At 38.4% G+C, this 13,559-nt stretch overlaps 1 protein-coding gene across 9 annotated transcripts in view; it reads left to right on the forward strand.

Annotated features, from left to right (window-relative positions):
- The window catches only part of PEAK1 (pseudopodium enriched atypical kinase 1), a 306,121-nt gene that overhangs the window by 54,612 nt on the left and 237,950 nt on the right, over nucleotides 1-13,559 (forward strand). For 6 of the 9 annotated variants that reach the window (XM_082617334.1, XM_082617340.1, XM_082617338.1 and 3 more), the window contains exon 3: nucleotides 12,401-12,521. The exons of 1 other annotated variant lie outside the window; for it this stretch is intronic. The gene's annotated coding sequence lies outside the window, so the exon portion shown is untranslated. Of the gene's footprint in view, nucleotides 1-5,797; nucleotides 5,906-9,003; nucleotides 9,097-12,400; nucleotides 12,522-13,559 lie in introns of all 9 variants that reach the window. 2 more of the 9 variants (XM_082617339.1, XM_082617336.1) reach the window with 2 other exon arrangements.

Consider the following 13,559-nt stretch of genomic DNA (forward strand, 5'->3'; position numbering starts at 1 on the left):
GAGACTGTATCATTTTTCATTCCCACCAGTGACGTATGAGTATTTGTTTCTCCATATCATCACCAACATTTGTTATTATCCTCTTCCTTTTTTTCTTTTTTTAAATTACAGCCATTCTAATGGATGTAAAGTGGTATCTCATTGTGCTTTTTTTTTTTTTTTTTTTTTTCGGTACACGGACCTCTCACTGTTGTGGCCTCTCCCGTTGCGGAGCATAGGCTCCGGACGCGCAGGCTTAGCGGCCATGGCTCACGGGCCCAGCCTCTCTGCGGCATGTGGGATCTTCCCGGACCGGGGCATGAACCCCTGTCCCCTGCATCGGCAGGCGGACTCTCAACCACTGCGCCACCAGGGAAGCCCTCATTGTGCTTTTGATTTGTATTTCCCTAGTGGCTAATGATGTTGAATACCTTGTCATGTGCTTAATGGCCATTTGTATATCTTTCTTTGAGAAATGTCTATGCAAATCCTTTGCCCATTTAAAAATTAGGTTATCCTTTTATTGTAAGAGTTCTTTATATATTCTGGATACAAGTCACTTATGAAATATATGATTTGCAAATATTTTCTCCCATTCTGTGAGTTGTCTTTTCACTTTCTCAATATTGTTCTTTAAAACACAAAAGTTTTTAATTTTATCTATGTTTCTTTTGTTGCTTATGATTTTGGTGTTTTATCTAAGAAACCATTACCTAATCCAATGTGATGGAGATTTATTCATATTTTCTTCTAAATGTAAGTTTTATTGTTTTAGCTCTTAAATTTAGGTCTATGATTCATTTTGAGTTAATTTTTATGTATGGTGTGAAGTAGAGGCTCGGCTTCATTCTTTTTTTTTAAATTATTTATTTATTTATTTATTTATTTTTGGCTGTGCTGGGTCTTCGTTTCTGTGCGAGGGCTTTCTCTAGTTGTGACAAGCGGGGGCCACTCTTCATCGCAGTGCGCGGGCCTCTCACTGTCACGGCCTCTCTTGCTGCGGAGCACAGGCTCCAGACGCGCAGGCTCAGTAGTTGTGGCTCACGGGCCCAGTTGCTCCGCGGCATGTGGGATCCTCCCAGACCAGGGCTCGAACCCGTGTGCCCTGCATTGGCAGGCAGATTCTCAACCACTGCGCCACCAGGGAAGCCCCTCAGCTTCATTCTTTTGCATTCAGATATCTAGTTGTCCTAGGCCATTGGATTATCTTGGCGCCCTTAAAGAATATCAGTTGACCATAAATGTAAGGATTTATTTCTGGACTTTTAATTCGATTCCATTGATTTATACATCTTTCCTTGTGCTAGTATCACATTGTCTGATTACTGTAGTCTTGTAGGAAGTTTTGAAATCACGAAGTGTGAATTCTCCAAGTTTGTTCTTATTCAAGGTTGTTTTGACTCTTCTGGTGCTTGCATTTTCTTTCTTTCTTTTTTTAAAAAAATATTTATTTATTTATTGCATGGCTGCGTCAGGTCTTAGTTGCGGCACGCGGGCTCTTCATTGCAGTGCACATGTGGGCTTCTCTCTAGTTGTGGTGCACAGTCTCCAGAGCGCGTGGGCTCTGTAGTTGTGGCATGCAGGCTTAGTTGCCCGACGGCATGTGGGATCTTAGTTCCCGGACCAGGGATTGAACGGGTGTCCCTGCATTGCAAGATGGATTCTTAACCACTGGACCACCAGGGAAGTCCCCCCTTGCATTTTCATATGAATTTTAGGATCAGATTGTCAATTTCTACAAAAAAAGATCCATCTGGGATTTTGATAGAGACCGTGTTGATCTGTATTATGAATCTGTAAACCAGTTTGGAAACTTTACAATAGTAAACCTTCCAGTCCATGAACATTGGAGGTCTCTTCATTTATTTAGGTGTTCTTTAATTTCTTTCAATGATGTTTTATAATTTTCAACGTATGTCTTGTGCTTTTTTTGTTGAATTTGTTCTTAAGTCCTTTACTCTTTTTCATAGTATTGTGAATGAAATAGTTTCTTTACTTTTGTTTTTGGATTGTTCATTGCTGGAGTATAGAAATGTAATTGATTTTTAAACCGTGCACCCTTGCTGAACTCTTAGTTCAACTGTTAGTTTAGTAGTTATTACTTAGAATTTTTTTATATTTAATATCTTGTCATCTGCAAATAGTGATAGTTTTATTTCTTCCTTTCCAATCTGGATGCCTTTTATGTCTTTTTATTACCTAATTGCCCTGACTAAAACCTTCAGCACAGTGTTAAATAGAAGTGGTGAGAGCAGTCATCCTCATCTTGTTCCTGATCTTAGGGGGAAAGAATTCAGTCTTTTAGCATTAAGTATGATGTTACCTGTGGGTTTTTCCTAACTGCCCTTTATCAGGTTGAGGAAGTTCCCTTTTATTCCTAGTTTGTTCAGTGTTTTTGTCATGAAAAAGTTAGCATTTATTGAGACCTTTCAATATATGCCAGACCCTATGCTAAGACCCTATTTAATTTAATTTTCATAGTAGTCCTTTGAAATAGAGATTGTTATTTTATGTCATTGAGCTGGTAAATAGTAGAATCAGATTTCAAAACTTGTATGCTGAACGATTATCAATTAAATTCCCTGTACATACCATGCTGATTTATATGTGTGACTTTGTACATTCTAGTTGCTGCCTCTTAGAATGCATGCTCCCTCTCTTTCTGCATCATGAAGCTACCGCAGCACTTTGTACCTGTAACTATCATAGTACTATTTCACTGTGTTGTGATTGTTTGCATATATTTCTCTCATTTTAGAATCTGTGCTCCTTGAAGTCAGGGACTTTGTTGTATACATCTCTGAATCTCCAACGCATATCGTAGAGATAGAAGAGAGATGTGTCACAGAAACCAGGGGATTAGAGGGTTTCAAGAAGAGTGTCAGGAACTTCCCTGGTGGCTCAGTGGTTAAGAATCCACCTGCCAATGCAGGGGACACGGGCTCGAGCCCTCCGGGAGGATCCCACATACCGCAGAGCAACTAAGCCTGTGTGCCACAACTACTGAGCCTGCGTTCTAGAGCCCGCGAGCCACAGCTACTGAAGACCGTGCACCTAGAGCCCATGCTCTGCAACAAGAGAAGCCACCACAATGAGAAAGCCGCACACCACAATGAAGAGTAGCTCCCGCTTGCTGCAACTAGAGAAAGCCCACGCGCAGCAACACAGCCAAAAATAAATAAATAAAAATTTATTAAAAAAAAAAAGAGTGGCAGAAGTCAGCAGTGTCAGATACTGCAGAGAGATCAAGTAAAGTAAGGTTCACAAAATGACTATTGGTTTAGTCTTTTAGTGATTTTAGCAAGAGTAGCAAGAGTGGTTTTTGTTTTTGTTTTTGTTGTTTTAGTGGTGGGTACGGAAACAAGATTCTGGTAGGTTGAGCAGTGAATGGGAAATGTAGAAGAAGAGACTGTCAGGAAGTAAGGACTACTGTTGTGAGAAGTTTAACTGTGAAGGGGAAGAATGAGTTTAGGGTGCTACACAGAGGAGAACATAAGATTTTTTTTTTTTTTTTTTTTTTTTTTTTTCGGTACGCGGGCCTCTCACTGTTGTGGCCTCTCCCGTTGCGGAGCACAGGCTCCGGACACGCAGGCTCAGCGGCCATGGCTCACGGGCCCAGCCGCTCCGCGGCATATGGGATCCTCCCAGACCGGGGCACGAACCCGTATCCCCTGCATCGGCAGGCGGACTCTCAACCACTGCGCCACCAGGGAGGCCCCATAAGATATTTTTTAATATAGGAGAGACTTTTGAGCATGTGTATGTACAGAGCTGGTGGGAGAAGGGACCAGTTATAAGCAAGCTTGTGGAAGTGGAGAGAGGAATGACACAGAGAATAGGCTCCCCTTCAGAGGTGAAAGATTGCATCTGGAATACGTATTTGCCTGAAGTAGCCTGTTTCTTCTGAGGGAAGGATATGCCCATGGATGTAGCCAGAGATAAATTTATGGGAATGAATTAGGAAATATAGGCAGTTCCCCATTCCTCTGAAATGGAAAACAAGGTCCTTGGCTTGGTGATGTGGTGGTTGGCGATGTTCTGGAGGGAGGCAACAGTGGTGAGATATGGAGTTTGAAGGGAGTGGTGAAGGTTTGGCATATCTGCTGTGAGGCATGGGAGAGGTTGCTTGCCAGAAACATGAAAGTCTGAGAGCCTCTTTCTCCCCTCCCTCCATGTAAATTGAAAAAACAGGTATGTGGTCAGAAATTCAGATGGTACCAAAGGATTTACAGTGAAAAGTAAGTCTTCCTTTCACCTTAGATCCCCTGTCCTTATTTTCAGAATAAAGTTCCATTAGAAGTTTATTAGCTTTCAAATTATTTTTGCAAATATAAATTTTAAAATATCTATATTGGAATTTATTTTAATCCATGAGAATGTACTGTTCTACTTCTTCCTTTTTCAACTGCCTTTCATCACTTGGAGATCTTTCTGTATATTTAGATCTACTTCATTCACGTTTACAGCTGCAGGATATTTTGTGTACGAATATAGTATAGATGATGTAACCAGCACTTAGATAAGTTCCAATCTTTACTCTCATAAAAGCCATGTTGAATTAATAAATTCTACCTTTTAAAATAAAAATTCATTATAGTACCTTAATTCTGTGCCTTAATTTTGGATTTGTTCTGTACACACACACCTTGAACAAACTGATAATACATACATACTAAAACTGAGTTGTCTTTAAAACATAAAGACATCTTCAATATTTGAAACTGATACCCTTAGTTATCACGCTCAATTTATTTCTGGGTTTGAGTGATAAAAAATTCTGTCTTCAGGTGTTTGCTATTTTTAACACTGATGCAAGAAACATTCCTATACATGACTCTTACAGTTCATGTGCAATAGATTCTCCTGGGTACGTAACTATGAATGGAATTGCTGGGTCATACGGTATCAGTAGTAAATATTAAACTTTAAAAGATAATCCAAAGTTTATTTCTAGAGTGATTGCCCCATTTTATCCTTCTACCATCAGTGTATAAGATATCCTGTTGTTTTACAGTCTCTCCAGTACTTGGTGTTTTCAGACTTTAAAAATTTGCTAGTTGAATGATCTAAAATAGTATCTAGTTGTGATCTTTAAAAAAACTTTAAAAGCGAGGTATAATTTTCAACTTTACATAAAATGCACAGATCTTAAATATACAGTTCAGTGAGTTTTGACATGTGCATATACCTATATAATCCAATCCCCTATAAAAATTTAGAACATTTTTATTACCACTTCAGTTTCCTCAGGCTCCTTCCTTGACATTCTTTTCCCTCACCAGAGCGAACCACTATTCTGATTTCTATCAATTTTTTTAAAAAAAAATCATCTTTTCTCACCATCATAAACTTCTTTCCTCCCATTCTCGCTCTCTTTTTTAATATGTCTTTTAAAAAATTTGTGGTCAAATATACGTAACAAAAAATTTATCATTTTAACCATATTTAAGTGTACAGTTCAGTGGTATTAAATGCTTTCACGTTGTGCAGCGATCACCACCATCTATCCCCATAACTCCTTTCATCTTGTGAAACAAACCCCCATTTTCCCCTCCCCCCAGTCCCAGGCAACCACAATAATGCTTTCTGTCTTTATGACTTTGACTACTCTAAGTACCTCATGTAAGTGGAATCATACAATATTGGTCTTTTAGTGACTGGCTTATTTCACTTAGCATAATGTCCTCAAGGTTCATCTGTGTTGTAGTATATTTTCCCTTTCTTTATAAAGCAGAATAATATTCCATTATATGTATATACCATATTTTGCTTATCTATTCATCTGTTGATGGATACTTGGGTTGCTTTTATGTTTTAGCTATTATGAAAAATGCTCCTGTGAACTTCGATGTACCAATATCTCTTCATGATCCTGCTTTCAGTTCTTTTGGGTTTATACCCAGAAGTGGATTTGCCAGATCATTTGGTAATTCTATTTTCATTTTTGAGGAATCACTATTGCTTTCCACAGCAGAAGTACCATTTAAAATTCCCCTGAACAGTGCACAAGGGTTCCAGTTTCTCCACATTTTGCCAAAACTTGTTTACTATTTTTTTCATAGCAGCCATACTAGTGGGTGTGAGATGTAGTTTTGATTTGCATTTCCCTAATGATTAGTGATGTTGAGCATCTTTTCCTGTGCTTATTGGCCATTCGTATATCTTCTTGGGGAAATGTCTATTCAAGTCCTTTGCCCATTTTTGAACAGGGTTATTTTTGTTGTTGTTGTTGAGTTTTAGGAGTTCTCTATATATTTTCGATATTAATCCCTTATCATATATATGATTTGCAAATATTTTCTCCCATTCTGTGGCTTGCCTTTTTACTCCATGAATAGTGTCTTTGGATGCACAAAACAAAAATTTTCATGAAGTCCAATTTGTCTGTTTTGTCTTTTGTTACCTATGCCTTTGGTGTTATATCCAAGAAATCATTGCCAAATCCAATGCTCTGAAACTTTTGCCGTATGTTTTCTTCTAAGAGAAAGGTCTTACATTTAGGTATTTGTTTTAGGTCTTACATTTAAGTATTTGATCCATTTTGAGTTAACTTTTGTATATGGTGCTGGTGAGGGTTCAACTTCATTCTTTTGCATGTGGATAACCAGTTTTCCCAGTGCCATTTGTTGAAAGATTTTCTTTTCCTCATTGAGTTGCTTTGATGACTTTGTCAAAAATCAGTTGACAGGGACTTCCCTGGTGGCACAGTGGTTTAGAATCCACCTGCCATTGCAGGGGACGTGGGTTCGAGCCCTGGTCTGGGAAGATCCCACATGCCACGGAGCAACTAAGCCTGTGCGCCACAACTACTGAGCCTGCGCTCTAGAGCCCGTGAGCCACAACTGCTGAGCCAGTGTGCCACAACTACTGAAGCCTGCGTGTCTAGAGCCCGTGCTCCGCAGCAAGATAAGCCACTGCAGTGAGAAGCCCGCACACCTCAACAAAGAGTGGCTCCCGCTCACCGCAATTAGAGAAAGCCTGTGCGCAGCAACAAAGATCCAATGCAGCCAAAAAAAAAAAAAAAAAAAAAAAATCAGTTGACTGTGTATGTGTGTGTCTGGGTTCTGTCTTCTGTTCCACTGATGTATTTTTCTTCTTTTTGCCGGTACCATACTATCTTGATTACAGTAGCTTTATAAGTTTGGAAGTCAGATAGTGTAAGTCCTCTAATTTTGTTTTTCTTAAAGATTTGTTTTGGCTCTTCTAGGCTCCTTGTATTTTCATTTAAATATTAAAATCCACTTTACCACTTAGGTTTTAGGATCAGCTTTTCATTTTCTGAATAAACGTTTGTAGATTTTGCTTCACACTGTACTTACTCCACAGGTCAATTTGGAGTGAGTAGACATCTTAACACTTTATAAACATGATATCTCACTCCACTTATTTAGATCATCTTTAATTTCTCAAGAGCTATGTAATTTTTTTAGTTTTCAGTGTACAAGTCTTCTACTTTGATTTTTTTATGCTATTGTAATGGCATTTTAAAAGTGTTTCATTTCCAGTTGTTCATTACTAGTATATCATTTAATTTTGTATATTGGCCTTTGTAAATTTTAGTAGCCTTTTTTTTCTTAAGATTTTCTAGGCTTTACTATGTAACTATGATATGTATGTAAGTAAAGACAGTTTTACTCCTTCCTATCATATATTTTTTTAATTCTTTCTATCATCCTATCATTTTTCCCTTGCCTTATTTACTAACTAGAGCCTCTAGTACAATTTTGAATGCAAGTGGTGAGAGCAGACATCTTTGGATTGTTCCTGATTTGGGGGAGAAAGTTTTCAGTCTTTGACCATGAAGATATTATCCTTGGGTTGAGTAACCCTTTCTATTCCTCGTTTGCTGAAAGGTTTTTTTTGTTTGTTTTTTAAAAAATCATAGTGGGTGATGTTGAATTTTAATTGTGGTCCTAAAGGATTTTTAAAAGGAGATATAATTGTGACTCTCATACAGATATAAAATTGTCACTTGTCAAGTATTTTATTTAACTCACTATTGAGGAAACCGGTAAGATGTTAAAGTCAGTTCAAAGGGAAATTTGAAGAGCTTCTCATTTATGTGTAGTAAAGGAATGCTGAAATAAAATGTTCAAATAAATACAAAAATTGTTATATCTCCTGTGCAATTACCAATTGTAATCCACTGGACACAAGTAATTTGCTCTGCTGTACACAAGAATAATTCACATTATCATCAATTTTCTACATTTCATCAAATTGAAAAATTGCTCAAAGGCAATGAAAGATGGAGGTAATGTATGTGTGAACTTGAGAGAAGTTTGACTAATTTTTGTTTGTTTGTTTCTTTGTTTTTTGGTCCATTACAAAGCTTTCCATGGTTTTTTGTAACACAGGGTCTTGCTTTGAAAATCTGTGATCCCCAGTGATGAACAGTTTTTTGTACATGTGTTGGTTATATGTTGCATTCTGCTGTGAAATGCCTCTTCATTGTCTCTTGCCCATTTTTCTGGCCATGTTCTGATTGTGTGTGTATGTGTGTGTTACTCCTTTATATGTTATTTATAATAGTGCATTACAAGTTGTGTGTATTGTGAACACTTTTTGCTAGTTTATAACTTGTATTTTTACTTTCTTGAAGGTATTTTTTGATGAACAGTGGTTCTTAGTATAGTCAAATTTCTCTTATTTAAGAAAATTTTCCTTACCCTGTGGTCAAAAGATAGTCATCTTTTCCACTAAGTTTTTTAAAGTTGCTTTCGATGTTTAAGTCTTTGATCCATATGGTGTTGATTTTTTGTATGGTACAATGTTAGGATCAAATTTCACCTTTTTTAAAAAAAATAGATGTTATGGACTGACTGTATGTCATTCCCCCTACCCCAAATTCGTATGTTGAAGCTCTAATGTCCAATATGTGGTATTTGGAGGTGGGCCCTTTGGGAGATAATTAGGGTTAGATGAGGTCATGAAGGTGGGGCCCTGGTTCAATGAGATTAGTGCTTTTATAAGAATAGATACCAGAGAGCTTGCTGTTCCTTTCTGTCTTCTATGTGGACACAGCCAGAAAGTGGCCATCTGTAAGCCAGAAAGAGAGCTCTTACCAAAACCTGACTGTGCTGGCACCCTAATTGCAGACCTCCAGCCTCCAGAACTGTGAGGAAGTATTTCTGTTGTTTAAGCTATCTTGTCTATGGTATTTTGTAATGGTAGTTTGAACAGACTAAAACATCTTGTTTTACATTTACTCTTTGGTACTTGATATTTTACTCTGTCAGACAGTGCTTCTGTGGGGAGGATCAGGTTTATGTCCCAGTGATATCAGGGTAGGAGTTAGAGAGTCCCAGGCCTCAGAGAGCTTGAGTCAGTCAGTCACTCCTAACCCCGTACAATATAATCTCAGGTCACTTCTTTACTGTTTCTCTTGAGGAAGAGGTTTGTGTAGGAGCAGAGGGTGATGTGAAGAAGCAGCCAGGGAGGTTAGTTTGTATCCAGCTGTTTTTCTCAGCTCCTGTTTTCCTGAGGACCAGAGACCAGAGGTTGTCCCATATATGGGACTACGTTGTGTGCACATAGTTGCTGGGACACAAGAAAAGCAAAAACAGAACTTCAGTAGTTCTTTTTCTATTTTGTTATCCCATGGCTTTGGTGGGCTGCCTCTTGCCTCAGGCCAAAGCCACCATTCCACACATACCAGTTCAAAATGGGTCCTTGTCACTGCAGGTGTTTCTCATAGGTCTCTCCATTTTTCCTGTGTAACTTCCCCAAGGGCTGATCTTCTGAAAGGGCATCAGCAGTTTTGCTAACTCATCATCTCTGTAGGAGCTGGAGCCAGTGTATAATTTTTCCTGGTCTTCTTAGACTTCCTTTATATAATTACAGGTAACTTTAATGTGACCGAGCAAGTGAGTAAGTTGAAGATTCCTCAGTCACCTGCAAGCCTTCTTGCCATGTCTGAAGCCCTCTATAGAGGCTGTGTAGAGGTGTAGGCTGGCTGTAACAAAGAGTCCTACAGAATCTTTTTGCCCATCCAGTGGTATTTCACTGAATTTTCACCCAGCCAGTGTTGGCTTTTTGGATAGGTGGAGCCAAAAAGCCAGCCTTTAGGTGGTGTGAGTTGCTCAGTTCTACGAGGGTCTCTGACTTAACGTGGCTGTCCTTCTGCTTAGTCATATTACTTTAAATTCTAACTCTGGATAGTCATTCTTAACCAAAATGGCCCATGAATTTTAAAGTATTTTATTGCATCTTTCATGTAATTTGTATTCTGCTTATAATGAGCATATTAATATTAAAATGTTTTAAGTTTCCGCATCAAAGAGACTTGCTGCTCCAGGAGAAAGTACTATATTTATCCTGTTGTTTTTCTTACTGTCTGCTCTACCTCTCTGCCCTCCTCGAATAGTCAGTCTACCACATCATGCTATCTTCCATTATAAATCCATGTGTTGTACTTATTTCCCTTCTTTCTGTGTGCTTCCAGGGGAGAGGCCAGGACCTGTTTCTCATTTATTTTTGTATTCCTAGCCCTGGCATAGGTCCTGCCAGATTTGCCACAGAGTAGGTGCTCTATAATTGTTGAAGCAGTAAATACATAGCAAAGTACTTAGGATTCATAACAGGAGTTGCTTCCTAGGGGGAAAAGTATGTACTCATAATCTTGTTGGGTCCTTATTTTGGCGTAGTTAGAATAAATGGTATGTGGGGTAGTTTGTAGGGGAGGGCTGGATCGAAAAGTACTTACTTGTAAGCTATGTCAAAAGGTTTTGATAGGGATCTCTGAAGGGTCTTAAGCAGTAGATTAACATGATTAATATTTTGTTTAAGAAGGTGATTTTGAGAATAGTATGAAATATATATTGGAACGGAGAGACTGCTTGGAAGGTAGTCCAGACAGGAAGTAACTGGAGAGGGGGTAGACTCCAGAGAGGTTTAGCAGGTAGAATCTATAGAACTTGATGACTGATATTATTGTTGGTTGGGGGAGGATGGGGGCAGGGAGAAGGAGAGGAAGAAATCAGGGATGACTCCTACATTGTGCAATTAAATGGATGGTAGTGCTATTTATTCCCAATGCATGTTCATGTATAGAAAGAACTTGTGGAGTAGGGATGGATAGGGTTTTGAAATAATTTAGTTTGAGGTTTCTCTGAGATATTCAAGTGGAGATGTGCAGATCTGTGTACAATTCTTGGAGAGAGGTGGGGGCTTGAGAGAGAGGTTTTTGGGTTAATAGGTTTTCAGGAGTGGTTGAAGAAGAAATTGCTCAGGATTTGAGTACAAAAGCCTTGAGCACATCTAGTTTTAGTGGACAGGTACAGAAAAAGGCACTGGTAAGGAGATCAAGGAGAAACCAGGTGTTAATAAAGGATTTTTCAGTAACACCGTTGGCTTCCTCTCTTCCTGGAGACCAGATTTTCCTTTCAGCACCCTCTATTTGATCTTTGTCTTCAGACCTTTTCTTACTTTGAGCATTCTCTGCTGGGAGAGATTGTAGATGAAAATAGTTTTACTTTTGAACCCAGCAATTGCTGGTTCCTTTATATTTCCTTAAATTTTGCTTGAAAACAGAATACTTTCTTTAACTCATCTCTCTATCTGTAAAAAGAAATCAGTTGACACTTTGGACCTTCTGCTTGGGAATTACCTTAGCTAGAAGTAACAGTTCATTATCAACATTTTCTCCTTTTTAACTTAGCACAGGCAACAGTTTTGCTAAATTTTCTGCCACTTTATAACAAGGGTCTTCTTTCCTCCAGCTTCTGAGAGCATTTTACTCACTCTCCTTTAAGGCTTCTCCAATAGCCTTCTCAAGGCTCATCAAGCTTTTGCTAATGAGATTCTTAGGGCCCTTCCACCTTGTGTCTACCACCCAGTCCCAAAGCCAGTACCACATGTTTTTGTTATGTTAGTACTCTAGTTCCAGGTACCGAATTATGTTCTGGTAATCGCTGGTTAATCGCTGTTTAACAAATCACCCCAAACCTAGTCTCAGAACCTGCATGACTTTTCCTTAACCAGCATTAGAAGTCATTCAGTGTCACTTCCACCACACTCTCTTGGTTACTAGCAAGTTAAGTGCCACTCTGGATTTAAGAAGGGAATTAGGGTCTACCTCTTTATGGGGAAGTGGCAAATTTACATCATAGAAGAGCACGTGGAATGGGAGATATTTTTGCAGCATATTCGGAAAATACAGTTTACCACAGATGGATAAAATAAAATACATAGGCTTACAAAGGAAAGCAATTATACTAAAATATCATTACCAAACAAATTGTGATAAAGTAATATGTGCTTGTTTAACATACTATACAACAAGATATAGTGGCAGGCCAATAGTAATTTAGTAAATTTGTGAGTACAGTATATATATTAGTAATTTTAGAGGTTTGGAGAAAATAAAGAAATAATTTATTTTGCCATCTAAGTTCATGGACCTTCTGAATTCTATCCACAGACCCTACTGCCCTAGGTTAAGAACTCTTGGATTAATATAATGGTGTTAGCAGAAGTCGTATTGCTGTGGACTGGAGAGGGAATTTGCGTGAGGTCAGAGACGAAAGGGAGGACACCATAGGGTAAGTTCCATATAGTAGGATTTATTTGCCTTTTAAGCTAAAGGTTTTGTTGTTTTTTTAGGTAGAGACTTAAATGTGTTTATGTAATGAAGGAAAGATACTAGTGAAGAGAGAAAGTTGAATACATTGGTAAGATAAAGGGTATTTAAAAGGTTTCTGAGAAGGCAAGAGAGAGTGTGGTCTTGAGCTTAGGTGAAAGCATTAGTCCTGGATGGAAGGAGAGGCAAAAGGAAAGGAGTTATGGATGTTTGTAGGTGCTGTTCTTTTATCAGGTCACATGCATTGAGAAAAATATAGATAAATAAATTCAAAACAGGAGCAAGGGAGGCCAAGGCGGGCCTCAGAGAACATTACAGCAGAGGTCCTGGAAAATATAAGAATGTTGGGGTTAGGGTAGGCAGGAAAAGGTAGTGAAATAAAGACAGAAAAAAGTAACTGATAATGTAAGTGACTGGATGCAGAAGACAGACTTTGCCTAGTTTACAGTTTTGTTTAGTGCCTTCTGTAGGCCAATTCTCCTTACTATGGATATGGAGACAAAGAAAGGTGGAATGAGAATAAAATGCAGTTATATATTTCGATATCTGCTTATTTAGAGTTAACTTTTTCTAAGTGTCTTGTTTAGCATATGTAATTAATACTTGTAATGCCTTTGCCACAAAATAACATGAAAGCCGAGGAGCTTCTTTTTCATGGTTATTTGGGATTGATATTGAAAAGCAGTACGTATGTTTGCTGCTTCCATGCTTATAGCTGGGTGGAAATTGGCCTCAGAGGGTCTATGGCTTTCTTTGTCATTAGCCAACAGATGCTTGCTACAGTGTTTTGCTCACTGAGTCTTTATTTAATGTGAGGGTAATGCATCTCTGTACACTCATGAGAAGAACTGTGCAATACAGTTGCTCATTTGTGTATGGCAAATATCTGCCTTTAGCCACACATTGATCCTTCACTAAATGATTTTTCTTTTTTGTTTCACCAGCCTGTTATCAACACCTGGTTGGCTTATCTATCTTCAAATTGCTTTGACATTCTAGT

Source organism: Mesoplodon mirus (assembly GCF_964341445.2).
Source record: "Mesoplodon mirus genome assembly, chromosome: 4".
Lineage (NCBI taxonomy): Eukaryota > Metazoa > Chordata > Mammalia > Artiodactyla > Ziphiidae > Mesoplodon > Mesoplodon mirus.